The sequence below is a fragment of the Plodia interpunctella genome, chromosome 26 (assembly GCF_027563975.2).
Source record: "Plodia interpunctella isolate USDA-ARS_2022_Savannah chromosome 26, ilPloInte3.2, whole genome shotgun sequence".
In the NCBI taxonomy this organism is placed as follows: Eukaryota; Metazoa; Arthropoda; class Insecta; order Lepidoptera; family Pyralidae; genus Plodia; species Plodia interpunctella.
This window is the reverse complement of record NC_071319.1, coordinates 3,700,698-3,718,167: the sequence shown is the minus strand read 5'-3', so window position 1 is coordinate 3,718,167 and position 17,470 is coordinate 3,700,698.

Below are 17,470 nucleotides of genomic sequence, written 5' to 3'. Positions count from 1 at the left end.
CAAGTGGGCTAGAAGTTCGGAACAGTCATAAGGTAACGGGGATCGATTCTGGCGCCAACTCGTTGGAAACTGGCGTTAAACACACGTGCCGTGTTTGGAAGAAAATATTGCTAGGTCATTTCATCCTTGTTGAAATCCGGTGGTAGGTATTTTTTTTTAGTGAATTGTAGAGACTTGACATGAAAGGGCCTAATGAGAGGATGTATGTCCTTACATATTATAAAACAAAGTCTTCTGCCGCGTTTGTTTGTCTGTCTGTTCGCGATAATCTAAAAAAAGACGGCACGGATTTTCATACGGTTATCACCATGAGATAGCGTGATTCCTGAGGAAGGTTTAGGTGTATAATTTCTTATGTTTTTACCTTATGTTTTATATACATCCTTTTCTTGTCGTTAGATAAATCGTGGAGAAATCTTATTGCATCCTCAATGTTACAAGTAAATTATGTCCGTGCAGTAAACCTTTAAGGTGTTCCCTAGTCGCGAGCTGTTCCTGGGTGTACTATAGGGTCTTGCTTATCATAATAATGCATTTGCATCCAAACTTAACGTGTGTACAAAATTTAAGCTCAATCGGTTGAAGATATCTGCTTCAAAATTGAGTTGCAAGATACCACCCGAACATACATTCTTGCATACATTGCAAGTTAAATAAAAGCTAGTAAAAACCAAACAACGATTTGGTTTTCGAAACAAAAATGGCAAACAACAGTTTTTTGTCTCTATCATGACAATGAAAACAATATATAAAAGTACTAACTACCTCCAACAAAGCAAAACAAAGTTCATTGGCACCACCGAGCCTGAAAACTACCACACAATATGTCAACTGAATGATTGTTATAATGACTACTTCCCTGGTTACGAGCTAAACAGCTGTGTTACTGCCATGATCAAAAATGGGTAGATACAGAAACTGGCATTTATTGTTTTCTATTTATTTGAGGTTTATTGCACATCGTGACATCACGAAATTTGGTAAGAAAACTTCTAAAGATATTATGGAAAGATAAAACCGTAAATATGTCTTCTTGTTCTTCGTCGTATAGTCGTATTCCTCATGGCTGAGGGTCGTGGTCATTACATGGAATTAAACACACATAACAACTTTCTTGGCATTAGTAATGGAGTGGTTTGCCATTTCCTTCTCCATTTCACACACAAGTTAATAATCAACCAGTGTGCAGGTTTCCTCACGATGTTTTCCTTCACCGGAAGCAAGTGATGATCGATGAAAATTATACATGAGTCAGATTGGTATACAAACTCATGTGGCACGAGTAGGATTCGAACCAGGAACCTTTCGATCCACAGGCGGGCGTCTTATCCATTACACCACCACCGCATGCATGCACGCTTCTAGCATGAGCTGGCATTACGTGCATACAATTCAAGAAGGCCTAGATCTGAACAAAATTCAATGACGCATCTTAATTTTCTGTTTAATCTATGTTTCTGGGGCCACTACTTGTGTAATTTAGTGCAGGAGGGCCCGAGTTAGTGTTGTAATAGTTTATCTATTTACCGAAATAGATTTATGTGTTAGTAATCTTACCTACTAACCTATTATTGCTGGAAAAATTATTTGTTTTTTTATGTAACAGATGCTCAGGATTAAGAAAATAAACTCTTAATACCAAATTTTCTGCAATACGATAGTAGCTTTGAAGTATGCTTAATCTTTTTTATGATTAACATGACGGTATAGTGTTCTAAAGTCCTATTCTACTAGCGAATCTCCTCATCCATATGCCACAAAAAATATTATATTACGAGCATTAAAACCCATTAAAGTGTCACCAAAATGTCGATAACATGAGACCATTAGTATATTCCACTAACGAACAATGTGGGAAAATATTAAAATCGTCAAGAGTGAATCGGGGTAATGTCAATGGTTCTGTATTGGAGTAGATACTGTAATATTTAACGTAGAAATTGTATAAATGAAATAATAATGAAAGTCTAAGGATAAGAAAATAATATTAAACTTAATTACCTGTATTTTTGGAAATTATTGTGATAAAAAAGTTATAGTCTAAATAAACTCGCGCAGGGATTCCGCTTCTTTAAGAATTTTGGGATAAAAATTACGCTGTGTCATTGCTATCCCATCATGTCAATATCCCAATTTATATTCTTATCAGTAGTTTGTAGCTTGTGAGAAATAACTGTTTTATATAAAAATTGACGTGAAAAAGTGCCTGTGAAGGTCTAATTTCTGAATAAATGATTTGAACTTGAATATATAGTGTCAACTAAAATTTGTATGTCATATTGATAATATCCTATCATTACTTCAAATGGCATAACCTAAAACTAATGATGATTTAATTACGATTAGAATTTACAACAGTTTGCGGTTTTGCGAGTATGTCTTGCTCGTAAGTATTAAAAGTACAATAAAGTTTTTTATGTTTATTTTTTATGTGATATTTTATAAGATTTTTTTTCCTTTCATAAATACCATAATAGTGTAACGCCACGCATTATGACCTCTTTAGTCATATCGCGTGCGCGCTGGCATGATTTTTATTTCTTTCAATCTAAATTCAAAATTTTAAATTATTGTTCCACTTGATATTTTGAAATCACATTTTGACTCATTCATTACCATAACGATATCGGCACGTACTACAGTACGGTGATTATATATATAATAAAATATCTTAAATTATTTATAGAGCCTTGAAGGGTAAGTGTTTTAATATGTTTCGGAAAAGTGTTCTAAATTTTACAGTGATTTAGTGCTATAGTTTATGTATTTTTTTATTGTTCACAGGTCTGTATTTTACTTATTAATTATATTATTATACAACTGTCTGCCTTTGCCTATCAACCCTACCTGAGATTACCCCACCACCACAACAATAGGATATATATGTACAGTTGTATTTAAATAATAATTAATAAATATACATAACCACCAGCGCTTTCTAAATTAACAATGTAATAAGAGACAGAATAGCAAACTTGAAAATGGACAAAGGAACCCCGGAAACACTACTATTATAGCTGGTTTGTAACACGGACTATCACAGGCACGGCCCGTGCAAACAAAATGCAACAAAACAAACACGGGAACGTGCTGTTGCCTTCCCTACGGGGCCTTAATATAGCTCTTGTATAAATTCTAAATAGTGTACCTATTACCTATAGGCTAAGTACGGAAAATGTATACCTAATTATAATGAAATCAAAATGTGAAATTTATAAGCTTTTATTCAATTCGAAACGGTCAGTTCAGTTCAAATTCGACTTCTTCAAGAACTTTTGTAATATGATTCGTTGAAAAACTGAAGTAAACTCATTTAGTACAATCGCTACATACATAATATCCATCATACAATTGGTGTTATCAACATTTTCGCTACGGCGGTATATTTTAAACATTAATTATGTATCATCCATGGATTTAGTAAGTACTTCGTTAAGTAGGTACTAACCTACTAATTCCATGGTATCCTCAATAAACAGCATGAATTCAGCCTCTTTTTGACAATGACATGACAACTCTTTTTGACATATCATTGACGTAAACTAAGAAGAGAATGGATTCTAGAATTGAATCTTGTGGTAAGCCAATATTAATAGCATTTTTTACATGCACCAGAGAAGTGGCGAAGAACATTGACCGTCAAAAGACCCTTGGTCAATTTTGAAGCAAAAAGGACGATCGCCAGAGACTTGGCTGACAATCGTCACCAACATTTGGAACTAGCTTGACTGGACAACTTAGATAACTCAGGACGGATATAGTGTATCTAGTAAAGGTATCAAATTTTGTGACTCGATGGATTTAGGTTATATTTTTGACACTGACATTGACACTAAGTTTTTTTTTTATTACAAGGACTAAAGACGATTTTTTACTTCATCTTTTACTTATAAATTAAATCATATCAACTTATGGACGCAATAAAATATTGAGTATTTTTTCGCCGCATCATCATCATGGGGTGCCATCTTCGAATTGAAGTTTGGAGGTCAGCATACGGAAACCCGCTATTTTCAGTATAGCTATTTTTTCGCCGCATGGATGTAATATATGTTGGGAGCAGTGTGGAAGATATCAACTCATCCAAGCGTGATGTGTACGAGGCATCAACAAAAGTAGGCCAACCTAAAACGGTCTTCTTTGCTAATGCAGTTGTAATTACTGTCAGAAAGAGATGGCCAATGACAAAGAGTTGAAAGATTTTTACCCAACTGCATGAGAGGGTTATGTGTTTCGCGAGTGTCTTGTATGTTTGTATCTATGTTATATTCTTTATTAACTCATAATATCTTCGAAACAACTGAATGGATTATCGTATAATGTTCGTTAAAATTGATTTGACCGTTTTGAAGTTACAGAACACAGGTCAGGAATCAAAGTTATGTAATAATCTATATATGTATTTGTTATAAAATATAGTATCGTTGAGTTAGTATTCCCATAACACAAGTCTCGAACTCAATTTGGGGCAAGCTAAATCTGTTTGATTTGTCCTTATTTATTTATTTATTTATAAAGATATGGAAATGGTAAATGGTGGGTTGCACAGTCAAGTTTAACGTCGATGTTTGAATACCAAGCGTAGGTAAAGAGTTTGCCTTTGGATGTATATATCAGTGGGCTTAGTGCGGGTTTGCATTTCACTTTTATTTGTCTCACTAACAAAATTATATTTAATCAAATTTCAATTGTTAAAATTGTAAATCACTTAGCTATATCTAGACAGATATAAATTTGTAGTATTTTATATATCCGTAGTTTTTGTGTTCAATGACTATTTTTATTCGGAGTACTGCAGGCCTACCGTCAACTTTTACAGAACGATTCCAATGCAACTCAGTTCAATTTAGGCACCTAAAATGAATCGCATTCATAGTAAAAATTAAGTCGATGGTACAAATTTGCGATTCAGTTCAGTTTAGGTCGTAAAGTGGAACGCGTTAAGAGATGATGGTAGCCCCCTGGTTAATGGACGATGAAATATTGGTAAAAGTCGAACAAAAAGTGATATTTCCCTTTTAACTTTCAATATAAATACGAGTATACGATTTTGTTTCACAAATTCTAATATCAGAAGGTTTATTTGCCAGTCTGTTAGTAGTTCATCTTTGTTGCGTGTCGAGGAAAATGGACATTGGGCTTCGACATTATACGGCTGAGGAAATACGGTCGTCGTCTGTCCTCTGTGTGACTGTGAAGCTTGGATAAGAGAGTAAAAATATCATCAATGTATTCTTGTAAATACAAGATTAAAAACTGGTTTATTTGAATACTTAGTTATATATCTTCATAACCAAGATACTTTAATAAATTAGTAGGTCTTTCGGTCTCTTATCTGAGCATTTTACGGTTTCTTCCTCAGCTGTTGAACGTCTGAGCCAAAGGTCCACTTTCCTATATTTTCGTTTGAAGTGGAGACGAAAAAGTATTAAAAAAGAAGGGGTCTAAACTTCGACTCTCAACGACTGGGAAAGAATCGGGATATGCTCGGATGAAAAAGAGAGAGCTACTTAACTAATAAAATTATATTATTTATAAGAAACTTTCAGTCTAAAATAAGATGGTACTTGTTTAATATTAACATGGCAATACCATTTCTTGAATCAAGGGCTCACACTGAAGACAGGGGACCAGAATAATTTGGACTTGAAACAAACGCGTTCAACTAGCAAAGGTCCAAAATTGGAATTTTAAATGGGGTGAAACCACATCCCACCTTTACTATATGTCTTTTCTATGTCCACGTGAGTCCTACTAAAGGTGTTTTTAGGTTTTTGGGAAATAAATTACAAGTTTTTATTTACCTGTCCCTATGTCCGTAAGTAAGTCTTGCAAGTTAAAACTACGTTCGCATGACACAGAGTTCTGTACTTTTGCCAATGTGACAGTGAGTTCAACTAAACTCACCGTTGGATTTTAAACATATTAATTATTTGTGGAAACTTTACTCTGATGTATGTGTTATTGATATTTTTATGTGTAAGGCGATTGTATGTTTCCCAAAGAAAGTAAATAAATAAATATTTTAAGGTATTAGCACAGGTAGCGTGAGAATCGGTGCAAAACCTTGTTGCCTGCTTGGGACGGCCGGCTTTCTTTAGCTCAGTCAGGAAGCACGACGGTGACAATTGGATGAAGAAAGTTAGACATAAGAAGTCATAGATTAAGATGGACGTGACCCTTTTCTGAATGAAAGAAGATTATTTACCAATGCTGTCGAATAGTACCTACTTTCGCCTAGAATCGGAGATTATTTTGAGAGTTATTTCAGTCAGACTTAATTTATTGAATTAGTTGCAGTTTGTGAAGGTCGAGCATATCACATTCGTGTCCACAAATGAGCTTAGATAATCTCGAGATTAGATAATCTCGATGACTTTGCAGCGAATTAAATCATTTTTATTTTGGATTTATTTCATTCGTATAATTTCTTTTTGAGATTGCAAAAAAGTGATTCGGAAACTTGTTACGGTGGTAACGTTTGTTAACGCTAATATACATTTCGTGAGAAAGGGTCGGCCTCGGGTCGCGGCTGCAAAATTTACGATTTCTCTAGATTTACAGCTGTCATAAAGTATTCAGTGGGTGGGCAGTGCAGGTCACGGAAGCGAGGAGATGTTGCGTCTTGAGAAGAAAGGTTTTATAGCTACGCCGCGCACCGTCACGTGGACATCTGTCGTCGGATCAACAAAGAACAACGTAGAAATTGTTCGAAGTGAAGATTCGACGTATATCAACGCTCGTCGGGGTTAAAACCTATAACGTTATAACGTAGCACACTGTAGCTTCAATGGCTACAGCAATAGTGCATGACTATTTTTACGGTCTTATTGATGGCCGTCATCAGGTCATTGGCTGCAGCGCACGATAAAATGTAGAGATGTAGGTTTGGTCATTACCAAATTAAAAAAAAATCATTAAAGAAACTTTTTATTCATTCAAAGGCTACACTAATGAGTTTGAGGATGAAAATTTTCGTTTAATTATCTCTCGCAATTAAAAAACTATTTACATTTAGATTTTCATGGCGGGATTGGGATTTATGTGAAACAAATTTTAATATCCTGTTATCCATTCTATCTTTATGGTTTCAAAAAGCATGTTTTTTTTTTCTCTGATCTGCGGAGAATAGAATTTGCTTTTCAAGTTTCATTCCTTTAACTTTGAAGTCGGAAACTGGTGAGATGCCCACGACAGAATGCTTAAAATTCGTATGGATTAACCCTGTTAATGGAATAATAAATTAATTGCGTTAATTGTTTTACTGTTTCTGTCCATGTAAACGTTAAAATATCTGCTTTGATTATTATCAAGCATCGTTTACAAGTTGCAAGTTTTATTCCGCCCTTTTTTGTATAAAATTACTACAATTTTAACAATGTTTTTTTTCATTTGCAAGAAATTTTTGCTTAGAGGATTATCCCTTATAGGTATAGCCTTTATTTATTTATTTTTTTATATATGTTTATACTATAACAGAAATTGTCAAATTATTTTAAAAATCAAAAGGACGTATACCAATTTGTGAGGATTGAGTCAGACTTTGATATGATTCGGCTGTGCTTTATCAACCGTCCGCCTGTCTGACATCAAACATCCTTGGGAACCACAGACCATTTAGTCGGCCTTATTGAGAAAGTCGCCTTATTGGGAACGCTATTGTTGCCTATCAGCCTAAGACTATGTGTTCTTCGGTCGATTCTTACGACATCCACTGGAGGATATGGGGATGGTCCTATTTTCAATTTTCTTCTTAGCGTGTGGACTCGGCTAAATTTATGAGGACCACTACAACGTCACTGATACAGTATTATCTGTGGCGTCGTACAGTGGTCCTATTCTAGGGCGGAACCACACGCCACAAGTAACATGTCTTCTAAGGAGTATTTCGATGAAATATCATCAAATCATCGAAATCAACTATAATATTGTTTTTTTTTTTTATATTAAATATTATCTAAAAGGCTGAAGATATAATGACAGATGCGAGTTTTAACTAATGACCAAAAATATCCAAACGTCCCTTACTACCATCTTTCATCGTAACAAATTACAGTCTCCCAAACATTTTTATTAGCTCCCTTGAATATAATACAGTTATTTATCGGGGCGGAAATAAATAAATGGCGGAACCATACAACCATAGATATATATCGAGATAGATACCCTAAGTGTGCAATACAATACAAAAATTCCTTCTACTAGGTTTTGTTTGCAAGCCGAACGCATAAATTTCACTTCTAAAGTAAAATCTCATCTTAGGTGGTAAAATATATTTGCTACATAAGGACTGACCACAGGGACAGGCCGACTTTATATATATGTAACGCCAGCGATAACTAACTCGGAAAGAAGTAGTATGTTTAAATAAACTTAAGTTGCACTCCGCGAGTGCGGAAGTAAGACCTTGAATATTAACGTTTTGCATTTTTGACGTCTTACGATTAACATTTTTACCTACCTGTCACAAAAAGTGCACCACGCCGCTAAATAAATTTTCACTTCAAAAAAATGGTAAGCACTTCAAAAAAATGGTAAGCCTTATCCATTTCGATACAAGTCTGTGGTTAGCAAGTAGCTAAAGGAACAAAATTGAATTTTACTACGGAACGTATAAGGAAGGAAGCCCTAATATGGTGTTGATCATAGATGGTTTGGATGTGGATGGACAATGATTTCTTTCAGAATAAGCTGTTCTCAGAGGTTTGTTTCCCTGGGAATTTTTGAAATAAAAAGTAGGCTATCTGCTAGTCGAGTTTATATTGTGACAGTGTAGGTATTAAATATTATATATATCCGTCCATTACGCGTGATTGAGTAAAATTCATATCCAAACTACTTAATCGATAAAATGTAATTATTTATTCGAAAAAAATAATATGTTTTTATTTGCTTTATTCGATTATGTTTTTATTTATAAATTTCGAATAATCTATAAGTAATACAATAATCTTTCTCTTGTTGATAAGAATGTATCTTTTTTCAGACCATTAACGACAGCAATTACTATAGAATAATTATTAAACAGATTTTTACTTCGCATTAATATTAAATATCAACTATCAATCTGCCAGAAAAAAAAAACATTTTTTTTTTTGTTTGTATTTCCTAGTGAATATTCAAGTGTTCATCTAGAAAATTGGAGTGAACATTATCAATGGTTTTGGGATAGAAATAACTCTTCAGATGTTGCACTGTTTGAAATATTGGCACGGATTCTTGGCTGTAGAGAGTTTTTACGTATTGCGCGTTTTAAAGGATTGTCGGTTTGTTTGGGTTACTGCGTACACTTTATTGAATTCTGGAGAGGAGATAGTTATATCTTATATGGATGGGATATTCAAGATTACATAATTTTGACCGACTCAAAAAGAGGGGTGTTATAATTTTGGCCGCTAAGTGTGTTTGTCTGTATGTGAACGTGGTACCGTAGCTCATCAATGGGTGAACCGATTTTGATGCGGTTATTTTTATATTGTCTTTAGATATGTTTGATCAAAATCGGTTCAGCCATTCAAAAGTTGTAGCGAAATGAATATTGAAAGTCATATGTTATTTAATTTGATAAATAAACTTGTTATCAATTTAAAATTTGTTCAAAATCGACTATAAATCGATATTATCTGAAGCAATATAGGTGCTCTGGGTATCGATAATGTATTTAATTATTAATTTTTAAGGTTCCGTGAAAAAATATCATAAAACGTAACCCTTTTAGGATGACTCGCGCGTCTGTCACAGGCAATTTGCTCTGGATTTATTGGATATTTGGTAATGGTTTAATCTAAAACACCGATGTGCACATTAGATATGTTTCAAAGCAAAATTGAATTTACGACTCCCACCGACCAAAAATACAATACAATATAATAATACATATTTCATAAATTAGTTACATACATACATTCTAAATATAGCTACATAGCATATCATAATGATTTAGAAAAAAGCGGCCATATTGCTGTAAGCAATTTCTGAGTAACCAATTTCGACGTAAATAAATATAGTACTAAATTTGCACTAAGGACAGTCAACCGCACATCGTTTCGTGAATTTACAATGACATTTTACAGATTGATATGCACTCAACTGTACATCCAAGAGCAGCCTACAATGTCCGTCCACCCACATACAAAAGTAGTTAAAGTCCCCACGTTCAATCCACTCTAAAAGTAACATAAATCTAACTTAACCTGCCCTAAGTTACATACTCCTCTAACTTCATTCTAACTTCAGCTAAGTATAACACAATTTTCACTAAATGCGTTGGCGGTTTAAGTTTTTAATTTGTTTGTTGCAGAAATTGTGTGAAATATTTTCCTTGTGAGATTATTTTGATATTGTTTAAGAAGGGAGCTCGTTGATGCGGTGGTGGTGTAATGGTTAAGACGCCTGTGGATCGAAAGGTCCTAGGTTCGAATTCAATTTCTGAATAAAGAATTTGATTTGATAAGTTTCGTAATTGTGGATGTAGTTTTTATGGGTGGTTTTATAATTTGGTTTTTATTTTTTGTGTAAAATTCTACAGTTACGATCAGTTGTTTGTTAAGTACAGTTGTCAGTTTCTTGTGATCTTCATAGTCGTTTTTCTCATGGGTCATGGGTTTGTCTCGAGGGTCATGATTGTTACGTGGAATGAAACACAACTACTTTGTTGGCACTTAATTTACCATTGCCTTCTTCATTTCACACGTATATAATAATCACCCAGAGTTCAGGTTTCTACACTACTATATATCAGATTGCTATACAAACACATGTGGTACGAGTAGGATTCGAACCTGTGACATTTCGGGTCGTCTTAACCATTACACCACCACCGTTTCTTGTGATCCAATACAGAATAACCATTACCTCTAATAATCAATTTTCAAGTTGGTACGGGCTTCGTTGGACAAATGGAAATACCTCGTAACATTCGTGAAACGTTTCAATAATTCCACGATTGACATCCCTAGTTTTAACTACGAAGCGTGATTCACTGGAACCGATTTGTTCGAAACATTAGGGTTATCAACTGGATTCATTTCTTAATATATTGAAATATACATTTTTGATTTTGATCTGCATACAAGAGAAACATGATGTACAAAGTGCAAGCTAAAAATATGTAGCTTTGAGTCTGTGCGATTTAAATGGCTATTTAGAAAAATATAAATCAGCTGAATATAATTCTGAGAGTAAGCGGGATTATTATTTTCAAAATTAAGTTAAAAAACATGTAACAAAATCAATTAAATACTTGGCTAATTAATTTAAAACAACATGAGTTTTTAATGTAATATTTAATAAAATTGAGTGGATATATCAAATTAATTATGCAATTACGTAGAAAAATCTGCAATAAAACATGTTATTAATTTATTTTTTACAAACAGGAAGAGTTTATAGTGGTAAGAGTTTATAGTGGTAACCATTGGACGTCCCCCATAAAAGGATCTTCTAACTATGCCTTACCTTATCCAGTAAGTATATATATCTTAGTTTTATACTGTAATATCGTAAAACTGAAGCTTTACGTGACACACAATGCGGTCTTGTTGGGGAGAACACATAAACTATATGAGTTTTGATGCCAATTTGTCGTCTAAGAGATGCCGTGAAGGATAGATTGCCTCATCGGAAAGTGAAGTGGCTTATTTTGCGTTTTCAGGCGCCAGTATAAAAGAAATTGGTACCAAGGAGAACAAATCTGAAAGTAATTGCCAGATCTTTCCCGCCTAAAAAAGGTATATAAACGAGTTTCAAATAAATAAATTGAGTAGCTCGATTTATTAATTTATATCGAGTGTATTATTGCTAACCCTGATGTCATATACTATTCAAGTCGCCTAAAGGCATCTGACATGACTTTTATGGCATACACACTAGTAAACTAAACTGTCCACCAATTTTCATGTTTCCTCACGATGGTTTTCTTCACCGGAAGCAAGTGGTGGTCGATGTGAACTATAACTATACATGACTCAGATTTTTATACAAACTCATGTGGTACAATTAGGATTCCTTCCCATCACCGAACCAAACCTTCGAATAGTCACCAAAATAAAAAAAAAAATCATCTACTCTATTACCTAGTACAACTCTACAGTATGTGAAGATATAAAGAAGTTTTATGTTTTTTTTTGTATGTACAAATGAATAGCCGAAAATTTCACGAGTAAATCAAACTTCCAACTAACGTGGAGGCCGGCTGAATGAACATTTTGCTATTCACACATGTTGCTTTTTGTTATTGTGACCGCTTTGTTTGTGTTTTGTGCACGGCAGCCGTTTTGCAATGAAAGCGTAGAAAATTAATGTACGTAGATACAATTTGTTTATTTCGAAAATTACATGAATAGTACCTAATTATATATTATTGTATGTAATTTTAAATTGTATATATTCTTTTAAGTTTTTAAAGTTCCTGGGTATCACAACATTGCATAAAACAATGTCGCTTGCCGCTGTCTGTCTCTATGTGTGCAATCTTTAAAGCCACGCAACGGATTTCGATGCGGTTTTGAGTAAAGTTTAGACGAAGTATATTTATGATTTTACCCGAGCGAAGCCGTGTCGGGCCGCAAAAGTTGAATATAATCGCGAGATATAAATAACCATTATTCCTTTCAGAACACGATACAAAACCCCTGTCTGCGTAAAGCAAAAGGTATTATTAATTAATATAGAATTATGGAAACAAACGTTTTAATCAATGTGGTGCCACCGAGAGCTTTTGTGTAGCTTAGGATTGGTTCAAAGGGCGAGCTACTGTTGGAATGTTTGGCTTCTGTAGAAGTGATTACAAAGTTTCCGATATACTATTTTCATTTTGGTTGGGACTAGCATTCTACCGCGGCTCCGCCTGCGTGTTTCCCGCGAGAGCATCTATTTTTCAAGTATGAAAATGTAATTTCCCTATGTTCTTCTACGTGCTTATTTCAAACTACATGTGTGAAAATTTTCAAGAAGATTGGTTGAGCAGATAGATGGTGATTAGTAAACAAACAAACGTAGTGAGTGAGTGAGTGAGTGAGTGAGTGAGTGAGTGAGTGAGTGAGTGAGTGAGTGAGTGAGTGAGTGAGTGAGTGAGTGAGTGAGTGAGTGAGTGAGTGAGTGAGTGAGTGAGTGAGTGAGTGAGTGAGTGAGTGAGTGAGTGAGTGAGTGAGTGAGTGAGTGAGTGAGTGAGTGAGTGAGTGAGTGAGTGAGTGAGTGAGTGAGTGAGTGAGTGAGTGAGTGAGTGAGTGAGTGAGTGAGTGAGTGAGTGAGTGAGTGAGTGAGTGAGTGAGTGAGTGAGTGAGTGAGTGAGTGAGTGAGTGAGTGAGTGAGTGAGTGAGTGAGTGAGTGAGTGAGTGAGTGAGTGAGTGAGTGAGTGAGTGAGTGAGTGAGTGAGTGAGTGAGTGAGTGAGTGAGTGAGTGAGTGAGTGAGTGAGTGAGTGAGTGAGTGAGTGAGTGAGTGAGTGAGTGAGTGAGTGAGTGAGTGAGTGAGTGAGTGAGTGAGTGAGTGAGTGAGTGAGTGAGTGAGTGAGTGAGTGAGTGAGTGAGTGAGTGAGTGAGTGAGTGAGTGAGTGAGTGAGTGAGTGAGTGAGTGAGTGAGTGAGTGAGTGAGTGAGTGAGTGAGTGAGTGAGTGAGTGAGTGAGTGAGTGAGTGAGTGAGTGAGTGAGTGAGTGAGTGAGTGAGTGAGTGAGTGAGTGAGTGAGTGAGTGAGTGAGTGAGTGAGTGAGTGAGTGAGTGAGTGAGTGAGTGAGTGAGTGAGTGAGTGAGTGAGTGAGTGAGTGAGTGAGTGAGTGAGTGAGTGAGTGAGTGAGTGAGTGAGTGAGTGAGTGAGTGAGTGAGTGAGTGAGTGAGTGAGTGAGTGAGTGAGTGAGTGAGTGAGTGAGTGAGTGAGTGAGTGAGTGAGTGAGTGAGTGAGTGAGTGAGTGAGTGAGTGAGTGAGTGAGTGAGTGAGTGAGTGAGTGAGTGAGTGAGTGAGTGAGTGAGTGAGTGAGTGAGTGAGTGAGTGAGTGAGTGAGTGAGTGAGTGAGTGAGTGAGTGAGTGAGTGAGTGAGTGAGTGAGTGAGTGAGTGAGTGAGTGAGTGAGTGAGTGAGTGAGTGAGTGAGTGAGTGAGTGAGTGAGTGAGTGAGTGAGTGAGTGAGTGAGTGAGTGAGTGAGTGAGTGAGTGAGTGAGTGAGTGAGTGAGTGAGTGAGTGAGTGAGTGAGTGAGTGAGTGAGTGAGTGAGTGAGTGAGTGAGTGAGTGAGTGAGTGAGTGAGTGAGTGAGTGAGTGAGTGAGTGAGTGAGTGAGTGAGTGAGTGAGTGAGTGAGTGAGTGAGTGAGTGAGTGAGTGAGTGAGTGAGTGAGTGAGTGAGTGAGTGAGTGAGTGAGTGAGTGAGTGAGTGAGTGAGTGAGTGAGTGAGTGAGTGAGTGAGTGAGTGAGTGAGTGAGTGAGTGAGTGAGTGAGTGAGTGAGTGAGTGAGTGAGTGAGTGAGTGAGTGAGTGAGTGAGTGAGTGAGTGAGTGAGTGAGTGAGTGAGTGAGTGAGTGAGTGAGTGAGTGAGTGAGTGAGTGAGTGAGTGAGTGAGTGAGTGAGTGAGTGAGTGAGTGAGTGAGTGAGTGAGTGAGTGAGTGAGTGAGTGAGTGAGTGAGTGAGTGAGTGAGTGAGTGAGTGAGTGAGTGAGTGAGTGAGTGAGTGAGTGAGTGAGTGAGTGAGTGAGTGAGTGAGTGAGTGAGTGAGTGAGTGAGTGAGTGAGTGAGTGAGTGAGTGAGTGAGTGAGTGAGTGAGTGAGTGAGTGAGTGAGTGAGTGAGTGAGTTTGTGAGTGAGCGAGTGAGCGAGTGAGCGAGTGAGCGAGTGAGCGAGTGAGCGAGTGAGCGAGTGAGCGAGTGAGCGAGTGAGCGAGTGAGTGAGTGAGTGAGGGAGTGAGTGAGTGAGTGAGTGACAAAATCAAGAAACCTTAACAAGTTACAATCCTTAAACTACTGGTTCAAATTGAATGAAATTTGAAATTTACAGTGTTTATACAGTACCTGCTTAGTTACTGAAAATGCAGACTTCCTGTTTTATCCGCAACGAAGTTATTAGGGTTCGAAATTCTAGAAAAGGATGGTACGGTACGGCCGTGCCGCTTTGTTTTTTGCTCGACTCGCGGGGCACTGTCGTGCACCCAGATAGGAATTATATTTGATATAATTTTAAAGGAACTATTTTTCCTTTTAATCATAATAAGCATATTCTCGAAATTGTTTATAACTGGCCAGTATCTTCAATTATAAAAAACTTATTTTTCTCAATACTTTCTGAGTAACTTGGTTTAACTTTTCCGCTGAATGTGTACAGAACATACATATAATCGACGAGACACGAAGCGTGAAACTAGAAATTGAACTAAAGATGAGAAAAAAGGCGATTTGAATCATATATGTTTACCACTCTTACAGAGTACGCGATAAGAAAATTACTGAGATTTAGCTATGAAATTCACGCGGGCGAAGCCGCGGGCAAAAGCTAGTAATCGATAAATCTGGTATTATGCATTCACCGACACTCAGATTGGCCCTACATTTTGTATGAAGCAGGTCGTTGAGCTGCCAGCAATTACAACTTTCCTATATCAGAATTATACAATCTATACGTAACTGAAATTGAAATGGTTCATTTTGATTCCTAAATGAAAATCCTAGTAATATTATAATTGCGTAAGTTTGTGAGGATGTACGTGTGTATGTAATGTTTGTTAGTCTTTCACATAAAATCTACTGGACCGATTGTTATGTAATTTGGTATACGGGTAGAATATAACTTGGAATAATAAATACATAGGGTACTTTTTATCTCGATAATCCCACGGGAGCAAAGGCCCGGGGCGTAGCTAGTAATTAATAATGTTGTCTCTAGGAATTTATTTACGGGTCGCAAAATAAATTAAATATCATTATAATTTATATATGATACTTATCTGTTTAATATAATTATTTCTCGTAATACAGTGAGCACTTTTTTATCACATCATCCACCACAAAAAAAAAAACATATTTCCACCTTTGACTTTATTTTAATGTCGTAAGAAAGAACAAACAAATCATGCTCTTGCAGGATACCGTTAAAGAGTTCCCACGTCGGGAGCCTATTCTGTAATACGATTAGGTCAGGCATATCATAATAACGCAAAGACATTCAAACTAAACGTGTGTACAAGCAACCGGTACAGCTCAATCGGCTAGATGCTTCGAAATTGAGTTGAGAGATTCCATCCCAACAAATATAGCAATACAATATAGCTTTACATACATACATTTTAAGTAAAAAAAAAAAGAAAATTATTCTGTATCGCCACGTACCAAAAAAATGTTGTTTTTATGTAAATTATATAAGAAAAAATAATTTTATTCACATTTGCCAATATATAGTACTTTTTCCGCATTTTTGAACAAAAGGTGTTGCCATAAAACAAAAAGCCAATATGAGAATCCTGTGCAAAGTCATAAGTAAGAAAGCTCGACCTCCCGCTGAGTTATGATAGTTTCAAGACGTTTATTAGACGCAACCTTACACGTATTCAGCTGTTCGTTCCTCTTTTTACCCTTTTTTTCTAGCTTTTGTTCCCAAGAACATTTATTGGATTGTAACTCGGCATTCTAGTTGAGCGGCAAAAGTAGCACGTTGCGGCGCGATGCGCCAAATATACACATTTACCCAATACCTAAAGAAATATATAAATCTAAAAAAAAAAAAATGGTTGCCTGTAAAGTCGGTTTACGGGCGAAGATTTTACGTGACAACGTCTTTTCACGCGCGCGGCAGACCGATCATAGTTGAGTGGGAGAGAGACGCAAGGCATTCGGCGGGCCTCTCTCTCGTTCGGTGACTCATCGTAACGTTACCGGGCGTTACACTTTTTCATAAGTGACTCCCAGCCGCAACCTAATTTAAGACGTTGTCACGTCAAAAACAAATAAACAAATGGACATTATTAACGTTACGTCATCAGTGACGGCCTTCTTTTCCCACTGCAGGGAATAGGCATTTAATAACCGACATCCATACAAACCAATTTCGATTCAATTCATAACATAATATAAAATATAAATTATACAAAATTTTAATAAAAAATATAATAAAAAAATGTTATCACAGAAAGTCTGAAATATTCTGTGCAAAGCAGTTCGCGAGAATTAGTATGTAATCATTTGTACACGTGCAGCGTCGCTTTGCGTCTTGCAGCATTCTGTCGCTCATCTAGTACGCCGTGTAAGAAATGCGTTCTTACCTTTTATGAGTTTTTTGCGTTTTGAGGAAGTTCGTAAAAGTCGTGTAAAAGTGCTTCCGTTGATTCAAGGGAAAGTGCGGAAACTAGGGTCAAGATATTTTATAATCTAAAGAGTGGATTGCACCATCCACTTTGACGTTGACTACGCGCCGCTGACATTTAGATAGACAAAACGGCGTACTTGGCGTTTTTCTGCGCACGTTAAAGTTAACGTCAAAGTTGATGGTGCAACCCACTCTATGTA